This window comes from Dufourea novaeangliae, unplaced genomic scaffold (assembly GCF_001272555.1).
Source record: "Dufourea novaeangliae isolate 0120121106 unplaced genomic scaffold, ASM127255v1 scaffold14, whole genome shotgun sequence".
Classification (NCBI taxonomy): domain Eukaryota; kingdom Metazoa; phylum Arthropoda; class Insecta; order Hymenoptera; family Halictidae; genus Dufourea; species Dufourea novaeangliae.
This window is the reverse complement of record NW_015373890.1, coordinates 1052402-1070198: the sequence shown is the minus strand read 5'-3', so window position 1 is coordinate 1070198 and position 17797 is coordinate 1052402. Positions and strand designations below refer to the sequence as shown.

Below are 17797 nucleotides of genomic sequence, written 5' to 3'. Positions count from 1 at the left end.
GCTATAAGTTACGGGGCCATGTATCGAGGGTGTCGAATTCGCCGTCGAATCAAATGAACCGTGTCGAATTAATTCTATCAGGAAAGGTTCGAGGATATTCGGTTTATCTCTCGAGACACGTGACGGGCCTGCGAATTGCCGCAGCTCTTCCGAACGTGTTACAAACGTGAGTTTTATCGTCGAGAAAAAATCATATACATATATATTCGGTTATTTGATCTAGAAACGTTTTCGATGTATCCGAAGATTGAGCAAAGCTCACTTTCGCGATGAATCCGCCTCACGTCGGTTCGCGATCAATCGTATTCCATTCTTGAAAATTCCGACCCTTTTCTACCCGATCGAGCGTGAGCCTGATCCTTGAACTATATTTAATGGTATAGGAGAAGCACGCTCGTACACCCCACGATTTGACCTTTCGATTAACGGAACGGGCGCGCGCGCTCGCGCGAGGCTGAACTATCTTTCGCGAACTATTACAGAAATAATCGATCAATCAATCGGTTTTTATCATTATTTAAATATTTATAAGGTAATCCACTGTTTCCATACGATACGATAGCTCCCGAAGGGAGAAAGTCAGTTGCTTTAACCAAAAGGAAAAATTGTTTACAACTTTGAAAATATGAATTTTTCGACCTATGTTTATCAGGACTTTTTTTCAACATTTGGCGAGTACTATCTACCCTCGAAGTTCTGAACCCTTTTTTGCATCACCCTCTATATACCGTTTAGTCAACCGTTTGGTGGCCACTTCAGTTTCACATCACCGACCAGATAATATTCGGGCTTCACGACGATAAGAAATTCAACGGAGATAAGAACTTCTTTCCTTCCTGTCGCCGAACGCTCGACGAACTGGAGTGGCGACCGATAAAATTGAAATAAAATCGATGTGTATATAGAGGGTGATGCAAAAAAGGGTTCAGAACTTCGAGGGTAGATAGTACTCGCCAAATGTTGAAAAAAAGTCCTGATAAACATAGGTCGAAAAATTCATATTTTCAAAGTTGTAAACAATTTTTCCTTTTGGTTAAAGCAACTGACTTTCTCCCTTCGGGAGCTATCGTATCGTATGGAAACAGTGGATTACCTTATAAATCTGGTTGCAGAAGGTTCTCGACAGTTTTCATTAGTTTTTCCCAAAATTTTCTTCATTGTTTTTATACGGTACGATAGTTCCCTAAGAAACTCTCTCGCTTTAACCGAACCAAAAAATTGTTTATAACTTTGAAAATATTAATTATTAGACCCCTGTTTATACGGATTTTTTTTCATCATTTGACGAGTACTATCTACCCTACAAGTTATGAATCATTTTTATTCTATTACGCAATATAGGTATTGAAAACCTTTGAATTTTCTTGCTGGAATTGCCTAACGTTATCTGCATGAACAATTCCTCGAGTTCACGATATTTTCGAATAAGATTCAGACGAATTGATGAAAAATTGCTGGACAAATTCTGAACATGCTTCGGGTGGTTCGTTAATATGCTAAACACGTCGCTCAGAACCCTCTCCACCCTGTACCAACCCTCCATTCGCGTTAAAATAAAATCTTCGTCGGAGCTAAGGTTTTATTCACGGCCACGCAGCTTGCATGGATCGCCTGGGGGGGGGGGGGGCAATAAAAAAGCTTTCGTTTCCGATGAACCGTTTGAAAGTATTTCGTAATTGTTTATACAGAATGTTCCAAAATAGTTTCGGTTCATAGGCACGAGGGGTTCTTGGGATGATTTGAAACAACTTTTTCCTCAGAGAAAATGTTATCCGAGGCTTTGTTAACGAGATATTAACGAAAAACCCTGGCCAATCAAAGGGTGAGTCAGCTGGCCAAGCTCTGATTGGTCGGGGTTTTTCGTTAATAACTCTTTAATAAAGCCTCGGGTAACATTTTCTCTCAGGAAAAAGTTGTTTCAAATCATCCCAGAAACCTGTCATTTCCGGGAATCGAAGCTATTTTGGGACATCCTGTATACACAAGGTTGCGTAACATGGGGGGATAAGTCCAGAGATTCGCGATCCTGTGTATATGCGCCTGATTCTAGTTTAATGTTGCACCACGGGGACGTGATGAGCCACGACTATCTGCAACCACCGGCGTTCCGTTAATTATTTAGACGTCAATTAACATTAGTGTGACCCAAGAGAAGACTACAACGGGAGCTCGCGTCCTCGTCGTCGTCGTGACACATTTTCTCCTCACAATCAAGAAAATTAACCCGTTCGCTGCTGCGGCGAACGTGCGCACCAGTCAACATTGTTGCCTGTGTGGTGGAACGTGACGCGACAAATACTCGTTGTTGCACGAAAGTATTTCATCGCGAAAATCCGTTCTGTATTTCGCGTGGCGAAAGATCGATGGAAACCGGGTCGAGTATTTTTCCTGTCGGTTAACTGCGAACGGAGAAATTGTTATTTTATTGTAGGGGAGGAAATCATACTTTCGTGGTGAGACTCTTGTTACTGCAATCCCTTCGTATATAGGATAACATTTTTACGATTAGAAGGAAAAGGTAGTAATTGGAGTGCTGGAGTTTCTGCAAATTTACAATTTTAGATAGTGATATCTAAACATTCCACTGGGTTTATTATCGATTTTTTATTAGAGGATCGACGATGTTCATAACTAGACTGCGGATTTTATAGCATACAGAAGTATGTGATATACAGTAAAAGACAAAAATTCAAAGAGTATAATAAAATTGTTTAATTTATTTTTATCCCTTTAAGATCTTTGGAATAAACAAGAGTTTTCTATTTTTATTCTTGTTTTTGTAAGTCATTTCATGAAATGACATTTTGCATAAAAATCCGTAGTCTAGTAATAATACAGCGATACTGTAAACATTTCCAATGACGTAAAGTGATTTTTCGTTAAAATTATTAACAATAACAAGTAGTGGAGTACATGTGTAAACTTTGTGTATGTTACCAATTTTTAGTAGTCGTTTGATCAATTCATCGTTACGAGTCAATTGTCATGACAAGTACGTACATATTGTACTGTGTTTACTTCAGAATAAATTCACGCTACTTTTTCTATTAATAGCACGAAAGATTAGTTTGCGTTTCTACTACAAAATTATCAGAGATTTTCCCTCAGATTAGCGTACACGTCGAGTTGACTCGTAATAACACACAAAGCAGTCATTACTGAAAAAATACTGATTATTTTCTGTTATCCGAAGGGGCATTTTCCCTTATATTATCTCAGTAAGAAAACTGTCATTTCAGCCTGCAATTTTCGATAGTGTATACGACACCAATCGAAAATCTCACGGGGAGCTGCCACTCAGAAAATATCAAAGTCGTTCACAAGGGGGAACTTTTAAGTTTCGTGACGCGTTTTCGTGTTCCTGGTGACAGCGTAAGTGTCAAAACCATGTGTTAAGCTCCCGAGAAATGGCTGGTTAAATCCTTGAAACGCGTACGTAGAACCCGTGTAACCTTGCGTCGCTCGCGTCCTCGCGGGCAAAGAAAAAGCAAAAAAAAAAATGGAAAGATAATATGAGCTCGCTCGGAGGTGGCTTTATACCGGTGGCAATGATTTCCGGTATCACGCGCATTCTTTCCACTCTGATGCACCGAAACGAATAAAAAAGTGAAGCAACCACACAGCTTCACGGCGCCACATTGGCGAAAAATCCGATAATCGCGGCAAAAATTCAAATTTTAGATGAATGCTCTGTCGAAAAATCTTTATAGACGTCAGAAAACTTTAGAAAGCTAGTTTCGAATGGGAACAAAAATATTTTTGCTGAATTCGAAAATAAGCTAATCTGTTTCTAAACACGATTATTAAGTAAATTTGGTATTTTCGAGGATTTAGTTTTAAATGTTGTCTGAATTTTTCTATATAGAAAGTGATATTGAAAAGTGATGTAATGTCATAAAAAAATATGCAGAAATCTCGTATGGTTTAAAAATCTACTTTAGACCTGAAAAAACATTGAGAAGTTAGTTTCCAATGGGAACAAAATATTTTTGCTAACCTCAAGAATAACTACCTGGTAAACTCTTTCTACAGAAATTTTTAAGTAAATAAAAATGTTTTCTTTTTCCATTTTTTTTTATATGAAAAGTGATGCCGTAAAATTACCAAAAAATTTGTAGAAACCTCTCATGGTTTGAAAATCTACTTCAGACCACAGGAAAAGTTTCTGTATACGGTAGTCCTGCAATAGTAAAATAGAGCCGTAATATTTTTCAGGAGTTTTTGGTATTTGTCAGCAGTGTGCGTCACTTAAAACGTTTCATCGCCCCCGCGACTCGCGTTATTTAATTTCGAGAAGCATCATAAATACCACAATGTTTTCGTACCAGAGATGGATCGTTCTCCCCGCGAATGAACGAAATGTGATCCATAATGAACCGTGAACGGGAATAAAAATCCAAGTTTGGTGGATTCGCAGTTGTGATTTCGGGGTGCACGCAGCGAACTCGACAACCTGGCAATAATTCACCTGGCAGTCTGCGCTAGAAAAGTACAGGGAATCCGCGAATGCAACCCGTCCAGAACCAGGAAACGCTGGAATCGATTCCGGTTTCCATTCAAATCAAGCGCAGTCGCTTGCCTGGTGATCGTTGAAATATTATACCGGGTAACGATGTCGACTTTTCTTCTCATTCTTTTTTTTTTTTTTTTGAAAAATGTCAACGACGGTGGCACGCTGTAGTGAACATGTTCGGTGACCTGTATCCACCGTCATGTTTTGTAACTTTTCACCGTCAGCACGCGTCATGCGGGTTTTGTGCAAATCCTATTTTCGCGGAGCTTTCGTTCGAGGTATTGACGGACCGGGGAACATGATTTTTGGCACCAGTTCCTGTTTTCAGAGGGTTTTCGTGAAAAGAATCGTGGGAAATACCAGGGTGATTGAAGAGATCGATACGGTGGAACTGACAATAATTTGTCTACGTGACCCATGTTTCTGTAATTGAATGGAAACTTCGTATAAAGGTCTAGAGCAGATGTCCCAATTACTGCCAGCTTAATATTGTAGCGTAATTCCATTTAATCATTTTACGTGTTGTTTAATCTAAACATCGTTTCAGTTTGCAACCTAATATTATTTAACATCTCTTTCGTTAAACAAATTAGTTTTATACATTAAATATGAAGAATTGATAAGTAATTAAAATCTTCAAATAATCCCATTATCTCTATAGCTGTCACCACCAAAATTAAAGTAACACTTATATACTTTAACAATTCCTTTTTATATTAAAAAAATATATATTTATATACTCATCGTAACTTAGATCCGTTTTTTCTCGACATATGCTAAATGTGCAGATCCTTATTCAAGGTTTCGATTAAATTGTTTGAACTATCTGAAAATTCTTTGGTTTCATTTATAACGATCTTCTCGAACAGAATTGCGTGTATTAATGATCATCTTTCAATTTTAAGGCCAGCTAAACGTAAACAGACGGCATGAAGTCTCGAAACAAGAGAGTATCTGTGTACAAGGTAACTGTGTACTTGTCTAATGGAATTCTGCAATTAATTTCAACGGGCTTAGAAGATTTTGTTTGGCCGTTTAGTATGCAACGGGATCTTGATTAATGGAAGACAAATGTTTTCTGAACGCTCGACGCCGAGTTGCGAGGGAACTTGAAGCCGTTTTCCTGCCGGGCGAAACTTCTAACGACACTCGCGGCCATTTCTTCTCGCGGGCATATTCCACGTAATGATCTCTCGACCGCACTTGATAATGGAGGTTGAAGCTGTCATTATTCGTTAAATGGCCTCCACGAACATCAGTGATTTAGTTTTTAAAGTATACCCAGAAAAAGAACATTCTCCTTCGTCGCGTAATGTCCTCTGTTATTCAACGTTATGCTGGGGGGAGGGTACGGAAAATGTATCATTGTAGGAATTTTCACTTAACTTTATCCAGCCATTGATAATCCCTGTTTAATCTCGGAACGTACTTTCACCGTACGTTTGTATGTATTAGGAATCAGTGCAAGATACTAAAATTCGAAAGCTATTCATACGATAAAATATCACGTATTCCTTCTATTATTGCGATTGGAATAAAAGCATTAAAGAACAGTTCTACCGTACTGGACAAAAATATAGCAACTCGATCGTAAAAATTCTCGGAAGATTAATTCCTTCGTCATGTTCTGTATTAATTAACGAAGTGTATAGATTTCCTTAAGTACGAATAATCACAATGAAATCCATTAATACAGAAAATACTAAAAAAATTGATCTTCAAAGACTTACCCACGGTCAAACTGCGATAATTTCGTCCGGTACTAGATGCAATTTCGGTACATAATGCGATGACGGATTATTCCCCCATCAATTATTTCCAATAATGCGTCAAAATTCCTTCGACGTTGCGGGAGAGACAATTTCCACGTGAAACGCATCGACGAAAGTAACCGAATGCGTGTATCTGCCTCTCGGTGCCGAAGTTGAAGTGGATGGAAGCCCGGAGGCTGACGGGGGTTCATCGAATTTCGATCAACGAAGAGAGATCGAGCGGATCCACGGGTATCGGGAAATATTCAGTTCGCGACGTAGAAGGGAATGGCAATCGCGTAATGGCGTCACGGTTTCATCGACAGCCCTTTTCCGCTCGATTCCAGCAATCTCGTGTTCATCGACGCTGTCTCGTGTCGACAGTGTCTAATTAATATATTCAGTCCCTTACCACCAGGCCATTTTCATCGACGTCTTTCGGTAATCAGCGTATCGAGGGAAGCTCGAAGGGATTCTCGCGGGTAGAGTCGATATTCCATTGGATCGTTTCCGATAACGATTTCACTCTAATGGCCTTTCAGAAACAGCTTTCAGCTACTTTTTTTTTTTTGCTTCGCGAAATTATCTTGTAACGAAAGGATGGATGCATTTGTTATTGAATAAAAGACACTGATCGATTGTGTTTTGTCCGGATACTCTGAAACCGCGTCTTTTATGTATGTATATAGGGTGAACCACGAATCATGATCAGTAGAGATTAATCTGTTATTAGCAATCCGATCGAAAATGTTTTTATCAGGTATAGCATGGTTTCAAAAGAGCTTTTACGTAATTATAGCAAATATTTTGTACTCTTTTTTTTTTTCATGATTTTTCAAAGTCACCTTCAACTTTTTGCAAATAAACTTATAATTTTTTTACGCCTAGCTGTTAGAGGATTTCAAGACGAATTCGGTAAGTATCATAACATAACATGTGTTAGGCCTAAAACAATTATAGATGTATTTGCAAAAAATTTAAGGTTACCTTGAAAAATCATGAAAAAAAAGAGTCGATAAAAAATTCGCTATAATCACGTTAAAGATCTCTTGAAACCATGCTATACCTGATAAAAACATTTTCGATCGGACTGCTAATAACAGAGTAATCTCTACTGATCACGATTCGTGGTTTACCCTGTATATCGCCGATCTCGTTAGTTCTTGTTCCTTTCTCTGGAGCTTGTTTGCGGAGATCAATATTGTGATTCCGTTTGAAATGGTTACGGGAAACACCATGTTTTCTACTTGTATTCGTTCTTTACTTTTGCTGTTTCTTGCCGCGACAAGAGGAACGACATGCTGCGGAGCACAGTCGCGCAAGAAACGGATTTATGAAAGTTTCACGATTCATTACTTGGTCCGGAGACTTTCAGTTTCGGACTTTTTCGTTCAGCATTGTCCGTGCTTGAAATTCGAGTTGCGATTGCCGTACAATACACGCAACTTTTTTTTTGGTTAGATTCCGTATACGGAGTTTAATAACGTGGAAAATCGTGTGCTGTTTGCACGGTGGATTTTGTAAAATGGGCTTGAAATTGACCGCCTTTCTTCGTTGATTTTTTAATCGTTAAATTGTAGGGGTTTGCTCACGCGTTCGATGTTATTTGCTTTCGAAATTGTTCACTAGAGACCACGTACGATTTTTAACAATTCTCTTTGGTAGAATGTATTTTCTGTAATTAGAGTGAATAGTTTGTCAATAGAGTGAAACGAACGCGTTAAATATAAAATAAACTTTATATCCCATTGGAATTCTTCGTTTGAATTTTCATTGATCAAACAAGAGGCTTTCTTTATCCTAGTAATTGTCTAATTCCATTGGTCTAATTTTAGGGGGGAATTACATATAGAATGCTACAAAATAAGGTGATTTTTGTGAATTTATTTTAAAAAACTATTAAATAAATTATTATGAAACTTTCAGTGCTTTATATTTATCGTTTAAAATTATAAAAAATAATTTTGTACTGAAAATATCGGCTATAAAGAATCCCCAACAAAAATATCGTTATTGGGGAAAGTTACTGCAGCCTTTTTGTTGAACTCAAAAATATTTCTCATTATTTATGAAATTATATCGTCGATGAACAAAAATTCGAGTAAAAAGTAGAAATTTTAGAAGGCTGCAGAGCTTATAAAACAAAACTCTGAGTTTTAGGGTAATTTTGTGATTCAGTTTTGCCAAATAAAGTTGTTTAAATTAATCAAATGGTATTTTTGTAATAAACCGGAAAAATCAGATTATTTTCAGTGTTCTATATGTAATTCCCCCCTTAACGTTAAATTATTGTCCAAACGTAGGTCCTTTTACGAAAAATATTCAAATCCCTACGAATCAAAGCATTTCTGAATTAAATATAATAAAATAATATGGACTGAACGAATGAAACATCAAAGTTATATATGTTTTAATTTTCAATCACTCCTGACTTCAATAAAAGCAGTATCTTCATTTCATGGCTGAATAACGTCGCATTACTTTTCCACTTTTACATCCTCCACGGTTTTACAGTCAATAGACTAGATGTAACGCCTTTGGTTCGCGGGAGAGGGCTGCAATACGGTTTGAGAAAGTAAAAGGGAGTCGAGAGCGAGTTCCAAGAGGATATCGAGGAACATCGGGTATGATTTATGGGGGTTGAATTAATATAGGTACCGCGATCACTGAGGTACCGGGGCATTTCCGTATTAGCTTGATGGCGCTCGCATAAAACAAAAAGCCCCGTGCGGCGTTTTCGATTAAATGTTCCTCACTTTCAATTTCTCATTCCTGTCCCGTCTCGATATTACGTAGATTAGCTTCTTCGCTATCACTTTTATGCCCCCTATCGCGGAAAGAATAATGTACACCGAGTGGAATGATAATCATTATTTCACACTGTACGGGAAGTTATGAACCTCATTCTGGAGATTCTTACGAAACCCACGACGCTTGAACGCGTATAAAGATGGGTAATTCAAATGTCCTTTCTAGAGTCATGTTTCTTTTTTATTAAGGATTCTATTAAATTGAAAATAAAATAATGAAAATACTAAACTTTGTCATATTTCGTATTTTATTATGGTTTGCATGTAACTTATGAAATGAAAGTATTAGGTTGGCTAAAAAACAATGTCGAATTTCTGCAGTAAATGTTTTTTTTTCGTTTTTCTGTACAAAGTGCTCCTAGTTAATAAAGTGTGCGCATATACTGAAAGCTGACTCTTCAATACGAGGTTTAACAAAAGAAAAATCATTACGAGTCGTTTAAATTTTTTTGAATTGTCCTGGTTCTGAGAATTAGTGACGAGAATGTGTACTTTCGAGCAATTCTGCTTTTTTATTTCCGGAATGGGAAACAAAATTTCCTATGTGCATGGTGATGCTGCTTTAAACAAAGGAAAATAATAAAGCGTAATTGCTCGAAAGTGCACCTTCTTGTCCTACTTATTTTGCAAAAGGGCCAATTTAAGAAAATTTAATCCAATCGTACTGATTTCTTTTTTTAAACGATGCATTGAAGCATTCAGCTTTCAGAATATGTACATATTTCAACGAAACATACTTTTTGGGGAATTCAATAACTCATGATTTAAAGGACTTTATTGGATAAAATTTGATGTTAAGGACTTTAAAGATCAAATTGGATGTCGTGTGCGAACTGTATGATGATAATATAAAGAAACTGATGACTTTATATGAAATACTTAAAGAAAATAATTGGATGAATATAGTCGTAAGTGAACAATGTTTGTTTTAATTGACGAATCTGAATAACGTTGCGTTAAGCGAATGCAAATTGTGATCCTCCTTCGTACAGGTAGTAAGATAACGGAAATAATTGCCACAGGTGTCTACGAAGAATTTATTCAGAGCTTTAATTAACCCCACCTGCAATCGTGGAAAAATGTATTCCATTATACTGAAGTTCAGCCAGAAGGCACGTAGCCATTCCCACGAGACGTTAAAAGGATGAACCTCCTCCATTTGCGTTCCTTTTAATGCCTCCCGGCGATTTCGTTTAAGTATAATTCGCTATTGATTCTCGATATAACTTATTTCGTCGGATCGCGTAATTCTCCGACTGCGAATTAATAATTGAATTTAATCCCGTGGAGCCGTGTAGATTATTCGGTTGGAATGTAGTGGGCCTGCGAAAAACTTCCGTAATATTTTTAATAATTTCTATTGAAATATCTCCCGAGAACACTTCATTAACGAAATATAATTTATTCGGCGTATCGACGAGTTATCGATAATTTTCTTATTTTAAATAAAAACGTTATATTTTACTCGTTTCTTCGAGAATGAAGAGTCTACAATATTTCAAAAGTATTTATAATTATTTCTTAATATCTTCCAGCATTTTTAACAAACGATACGGCGGTACCATACTTTTTAATTTAAACTTTACTGTTCTACAATAGAAAAATCAATAGATTACTTATTGATGGATCTAAATAATCATGTTCGTACATTCTGAACAAACCAGATCAATTATTCGATACAGCACGTACGGGTGGTACCAAGGGACATTTATTTATCCTGACAAGTACCATTTTCATTGCTTCCGCGGATTAACTCCGCTCAGGTTACCACACCTGGCAATCAACGGTCCCGCGTACCGGCAGTTATTAATGAACTTTCAATATTAAAACGAAATTTCCAGAATTCGAGACGCGAGAGCATTGATTGAATAATACAGAATCCCGACGAATTTCACTCGGTCACGTAGTTCCAACTGACGATACTGTCGTATATATCGCCGGGCCAGTTATACGATTAAATAAATTCCTTGGGATTTATAGAAGTCGATCGACCTCAACTAGCCGGCCTTGGTGATCACGGAAATTCAAGGGAACTGCATATAAAGTCGGAAACACTTTGCTCTGTACACAGACATAGTCACGGACGCTCTTTGCCTTCAAACTGAAAAAAATTTCATTTGTTCGTAGTTAAAGTTGTGTTACATCGAATACTTTGATAACTCAATGATCTGACTACAAGTGGTTCTCTATTTGTTGCAGAGTTATCAGTTAAATTCTTTAATGTAAATTAACTTTTAACCACAGACAACTCGTCTCAGAGATGAATAATCTTCAGAGAAAATTCGTGACACTTTTAATAATTCTTCTACGAAATTTTTTTTCCCTAGTGGAGGCAGACATTAGTCGTGAGGGCTTTCAAAATGTCTCCATTAAGTTGTGATAGTGAAAGAAAAATTCGAATCCTTCTTTGAGACGAGTTGGCTGTAATTAAACGTTAACTCTGCTTCAATCGTTCCTAACATAATGTTGAAGACCAAGAAGCTCATATTAATAGCAAATTTTTTACTATTTTTAATATCTCAGTTATCTCTTTAGAGGTACCGTGTCGATTGTTTGTAATTAATGCGATAATTTGAACGTTTTTAACAATGGAAGGTTTACCTGATCACGGATCATCTTTTCCAGTGAAATCTCCTGTTTTAAATTTTTCACACCATTTTCCACACGTACACTCACTCACAACACTGTTTTTAGGGTCGCCGAAGGATTATTTACCGGTGCCGTCACACAGAACTATATGTATACACTAACACGACTTGTGCACACCGTGATAATGCTACTACGAATGAAAGTCTGATGTCGCGTCTCCATACAAGAAAACCCCCTCTACTACTCCCTACTTCGTCACTTTGTTTTTTTCCTAATATTCTATTAGTGGGGGTAAGTTAGGAGCTACGTCTTAGTTCCCTTACTAGCAGTGCATGAAATATGAATGAGGTATCACCTGTGTAAAGAAAAAAAATAAACATTAGTCATTGTATCAATAGGAAGAAAATTACTCCTTATGTTTTCCCTACTTCTGGCAACGCTGATTGTTTCCATATACCTAACAGATCCTGTTTTGGGTTTGAATGGCATTTTCGTCCTTTCGAAACTAACAAAGCTGCTGGAAATTAATAAATTAGGTGCTGGAAATGCACTTTCTTGTCATCCATTTTCAAATCAATCGGACACACCTACAATTATCCCAATGTTTACGATTATCGTTTTAAACTGAAGAGAAACGAGCAAAGAACACAATGATATATAATTTATAGGTTATAATACGTTCGATAATGCTAAAGATAAATTGCTTTAATTTATCAGTAGAAAATCGAACGAACTTTCGGTACAATCTATTCCTCCCATAACCACGTATACAGGGTCTAAGAACAGAGTTTATGTATGTTAATCATCCCTCGTCTTCCATGTAACGCTCAAGCACTTCATATTGTCTATGTAAATCCAGTAAAGGAACAAACAAGTATTAAAACCTGAACATCGAGCGAAATATGGTAGCTACAACTAACGCACGTTGAAAAGTCATAATTCACAAATTTCTGCGAGCCAGCAGACATCAACAGAAAATCTTAATAAACAATCTCCCAAACAAACCAATCCTACGACATAGATGTTAATTCTGGTTTACTTAACTCCTTAACCTACTTAACCCAAACAAAAAAAAAAACAAATATTCACATTCACAAAAACTATTTTCAAAAGGACTATTTTTCATCCGACTCTGCAAGGCCTGCAGCGCATTCAACAGCAAAATAAACAGTCCCACGGAATTAAAACTGCTGTTTGAGGCAACACGTACATACATATGTATGTACCTGCGTGCTTCCAGGACCTTCAGGTCTTCCTTTTTCTTTTGTCTGTTGACGCCGTTCGTTTGTTTTTTTTTTTCTTTATTTCGCTCGATGGACAACCAAAGGTATTTCCCATGAAATTTCACGTATCTACATCGCAGGGGGCACGACGATTTAATATGCGGACACACCGGTGTGGTCGGCTAGTTTGGCCACGAAAGCCTCCCTCTGCAATAAGTATTTCAGCGTGTTCACCGAGCCGCAACTAGAGCGGTGGCGAGCACAAGGGTGGACGAAAAAAAGAAAGAGGAAAACCGGTTTTCACCAGAGCACGGAGAGTGGTCCGGGAGGCAAGTGTTACGCGAAATAATGCAAAAGGCGGCTTTTCTTTACATTTTACATGGGTGCACACGGGGCCATCGTGCACCATCGTGCATCGGCCGTTACCTTGCACTCGAGTGAGTGAGAGAGACCGCGAAATGAATGGCCGTGTCACAAGGGGTCGCAAAAGCGCGGAAGCTCCTTTTTACGGACGCTCGCTCGATAAAATTGGGAACGAGTTAACGAGACCGAACTAAGAGACCGCGAATGTACGTTCATCTCCGTGGAATTTCGATCGTAAGAATTTAAACGTTTAAGCGCGAGGAAGAGATTTTTCAGTGAAAAATTTGCTTTCTAAAAAAATTTCACTATAGAACCCGCACACGTTGATTTTAATGAAATTTATATGGGAGATAATTCTGTCAAATATATTTGACAGGTATTTTTTTTATTGGCCATCGCCCGTGTTAAGGGGTTGATAACAGCCTTCAATGTTGAGGGATGAAAATTCATGTTTTAGAATATCTCGGAAACTAGAGGGATTAGGTAATAGTTGTTTTTTTAAATTGTGTATTTTTGAATAGGGAATATATTCGCATAAGAAAATTTAAGAAAAAAATGTTTGTTTAAATAGTATATTAAAAATTAAAATTTTTTTTGTTCAATCTTTTTATGCGATTAAATTCCCCATTTATGAACACAATTAAAAAGAAACAACTTTTGTATTTTTTTGAATATCTCGGAAACTAGAGAAACAGATTCGCCATTCAAAAATATACAATTTAAAACAAAACAATTTCTTCCTACTCCCTCTAGTTTTCGAGATATTACAAAATATATTTTCATCCTTCAACTTTGGGGACTGTTATCACGCCTTTAACATGGACGATGTCTGACAAAAAAAATACGTGTCAAATATTTTTTGGAGAACTATCTCCAAATGTAAATTCCATTAAAATCGGCTGGTGCGGAATCGGTATTTCCCTTGTAAATGTTTTTTGAAAGAAATAGGATTGCCTTAAAAGGGTTTTTTTGCAGAACAATGATGAATATTCTGAAGATAGAAATACAGTTTTCCTCTTTTTCGGTCCTCGTTTTAATACGCCGTACCTTCGTTGAATGACCCACTGGAGTAACAATTGATATTATTCTTTGGATTTAATGTTGAAATATGTACTAAATTTTCTAGGTCCTTGGTATAAAGGGTGCTTCTAGTAACTGGGTCGTGTTATAATCATGTCTGTTCCAATTGAAGTTAGAAAAAAAATAATAGAGTAAAATTTTGGGTTGTTCAAGTACTGTTATCCCACTATATTTTCACAAGCGCGTCGATGCACCTGCAAACTGCAACAGCACTTTTGTTTTTAAATAGAACACTGCGACATTTCTTGCATAAATGGATTCCACGTGACATGTTAATTTTGTTAACGTGACATTCTGCGTATAAAACGTATAATTTCTGCGTCAAAAGGTCATTGAAAATACAGTACTTTACGCGATATGTCATTTTTCTCGAAAACTCAAAGCAAGTACTCAAACATTTCACCATTACATTCTAAACGCTTCATTACAAATTTTTTTTACATTTTTCCTTAAATTGTTCAGTCGTTAAGTATTCACATACCGCGAAACATCACATAAAACGAACAGGAACCCGATCTCTGTTCGAGGTACAATGTACGAATGAGCTCGTAGCACGGGTCTGGTCGGACCCGGACACCGTGCACCGAGGGACAAATTATCCCTCTATATTAGACCGTTATCTCTCTGATCCTCACATTCCCCTGATCGCCTCGTACTTCCGCTTTAAACAATGCGCCGCGTAACCTTGAACTTTCCCCGTCTTTCTCTCCCCCTCACCTTTCAGGTGCGCCGCGAGTTTAGCAAGGGCCATTTGCGTGCTCGGCGCTAATTGTCGGGGCAAGGTGACGTATTTTAAGTAGCGTACACGTAAGACACACCTTGAAACGCGAGGCGTACCGTGTGGAGGACTCGAGGGCCCCGTTACGAGGACGAATTCTTCGCGTTTCTCCCGTTCCATTCCCCACTACCCCCTAACCCATCTATCTCGATCTCATTCCCTCTCACCATCGTACTATTGCCGTATCCAGCGACGAATCGTTGCTTCCGGCGTGGCTCGTCCTCCTTTTCTAGGCTCGTCCTTGCGCCCTCGCTGGTCGGGTATCTCCTTTCCCTGAGGCTCCATTATCGTCGGCCTCCGCTTCCACATCGGGCGCGTCGAGCCCCTCATTCACGATGAACCTGTCCCGGGATTATTGGAGCTCGGAGAACCGGAGACCCCTCTTGACATTTCAGCTGACCATCCCTTCGTTTCGATACCTGACCCTCCCCCCACTCACCCCCTACGATGCCATTAGCGTGATTTCTTCCCCTGTGATTCGTTGGTGCTTCGATTTCTCTGGACCTGGCCGTAATCGAGACTCTCCTTAAGCAGGATCGCGTGGCAATCGAACGATCCTTCTTCTCTTATATGACTCTGATCGTCGTTTTTCCGTAACGTAATCAACCTTCTCGTGATTGAACGGGAATGATGATGCTTGCTGAAGGGAAGGTGTGTATTTTGCACATCCTTGTTCCATTTATTTGGTTTTGTTTTCTGTAAGGAATGATTGTATAATATTGTAGCTTCTTTGGTGTTAGGTCAGGACAAGGTTGTTTGTCGATACTACGGAATATTGCACAAAGGTGCCTGTCTGTGTTGCTCACACAATAAAATGAATTTAACTGTATTTAATTGTGAGGGTGGTACGGTGATATTCGGTGAATTTTAACTATGGACTGTATTACTGATGAAGTGAATTTGAACTTCGTTGAAATTCACCTGATCTTGCATTGTTCTAATGCTGAGCTAATTCTGAACTGATCCAAAGATGAACCGATTCTTTGCTAAACGGAAGTTGAACTAATTCTGATGTTGAACTGAGGCTGAACTAATTCTGATGCTGAACTGAGTTGATGGTTCCCTTGTGTTTTCTAGCTTTGCAATTCCCAAGGCAGAGGTTCTATAAGTGTCTTCTCTTCAGTCGCCTGTAACCACAGGAAACCGTTTCCCTGTCATACATTTGCCATTGGTCTAACATGTCCTTCTGAACTGATAAAAGGTTAAGAACTTCTTAGAATTTGCATCGATATAATTGAAAGCGTTGATATTCCAGGTTAAACTCTCCGTGGTAGAAGTTTCCTCGAAGCGAAACCTCGACCGTAGTTCACCGATGAATTATTTTCGGTATACCTTGAACTTCTTCAACGAGGCATGTTCACCTTGCTTTGGACACACCTCTCCCGTGAAATTGATTCGACCGTTCAGACCCAAGAATAATTTCCACCTGGTTAAGGCTTCCCGAGATTTTCCTTACTCGAGGATTTTCCTGCTAGTTCGAGCAGTTTTCTAACTCCGTTGGGCCTTTGTAGAAGTTCCTGCGACAATAGCAGGTTAGAAATTTGTGGATGTTGTTCGGCAACTGTAGTCGACGAGGGCACCAGGATGATTTTAACTTCACCCCGTGCCTGGGCATACGGTGAGCTCGAAAATATATGTCGTAAGCACACGAGGGGTCCCTACGAGAAAGGGCGCCGCGAAAGTTCTCGCCGTTAGGTACTCCCGCCCAGCTGGGGGAGGATTTACGAGGAGAATTGTTCGGTCGAGTAGCCGTTTTTGTCGAATCATGCTGAAAAATAGTTTCTATTCATTTCTATACCGCCTTGGCGGGGAGATGATTGAATTTCTTGAGTGTTTTCGATTTAGAGTTATAGGTTCCGATAGATTGATCGTGACGCAAGAGGTACATAGATATTTACCGCGATATCGTAGATAACTTGGGAGTTTTATTATTTTGACGAAAATGCGATAGGCTGTAGATTTGTAATATATTTAATGGTATTTTTAAAGTTTAATGGCATTTTGATTTTGTTCAGAACATATTGAAGTGCTTTTTTTTTTATTTTCTCATTCTGTTGAAAAATTGGGTCGTTTATGTCCATGTCTAACTTTTTTACGATTAAAAATATTTGGATACAGTTGTTTGTTAAGTAAAATATATAAAACATCTTCCAATAAATATAAAAATTCACAGGAAAATCCGGAGAAAATGGGAATTCACTTGGGTCGTCAACGACTGACATTGTCTAGAGAGGGTTAATATAATAACTACGCTTAGGTGGCATTAGTATAAGCAATGTTTAATATATCAAGAATGAAAAAAATTGTATACAGAATAGAGAGTATGTGTTAGAATAAACCTGGCCGACAATCATAAAGCACAAGGGCAGTTTTATCGATGAAGAATATTTCCATTAAATTCTTCTTATTATTTATTCATATTTTCAAAGTTTATCGTACTTAAAAAAATATACACAACTGTTACATTTTTATTTTCTTCAAGGGAACCTATGTTCTTTATTATATTTTTACAGTAGAACCTCGATTATCGGAACACCGTGTATCCAAACGTCGCTTAAACCAGCGTTCCATTATCCGAACTTATATGCACGGCAAAAAAACGTTTTAAATGGATTTTTGTTAACACTGTATGCCTATGCGAATACTGTATAATAAATAGTGATTTTTCATTTTGTTACAAGTTCGCATAA

At 38.0% G+C, this 17797-nt stretch overlaps 1 protein-coding gene across 1 annotated transcript in view; it reads right to left on the bottom strand.

Moving 5' to 3' along the window:
• The window catches only part of LOC107187399 (mucolipin-3-like), a 36942-nt gene extending 25201 nt beyond the window's left edge, over positions 1–11741 (bottom strand). The window contains exon 1 of the mRNA XM_015575514.1: positions 11676–11741. The gene's annotated coding sequence lies outside the window, so the exon portion shown is untranslated. The remainder of the gene's footprint in view (positions 1–11675) is intronic.
• Positions 11742–17797: the final 6056 nt, after the last annotated feature.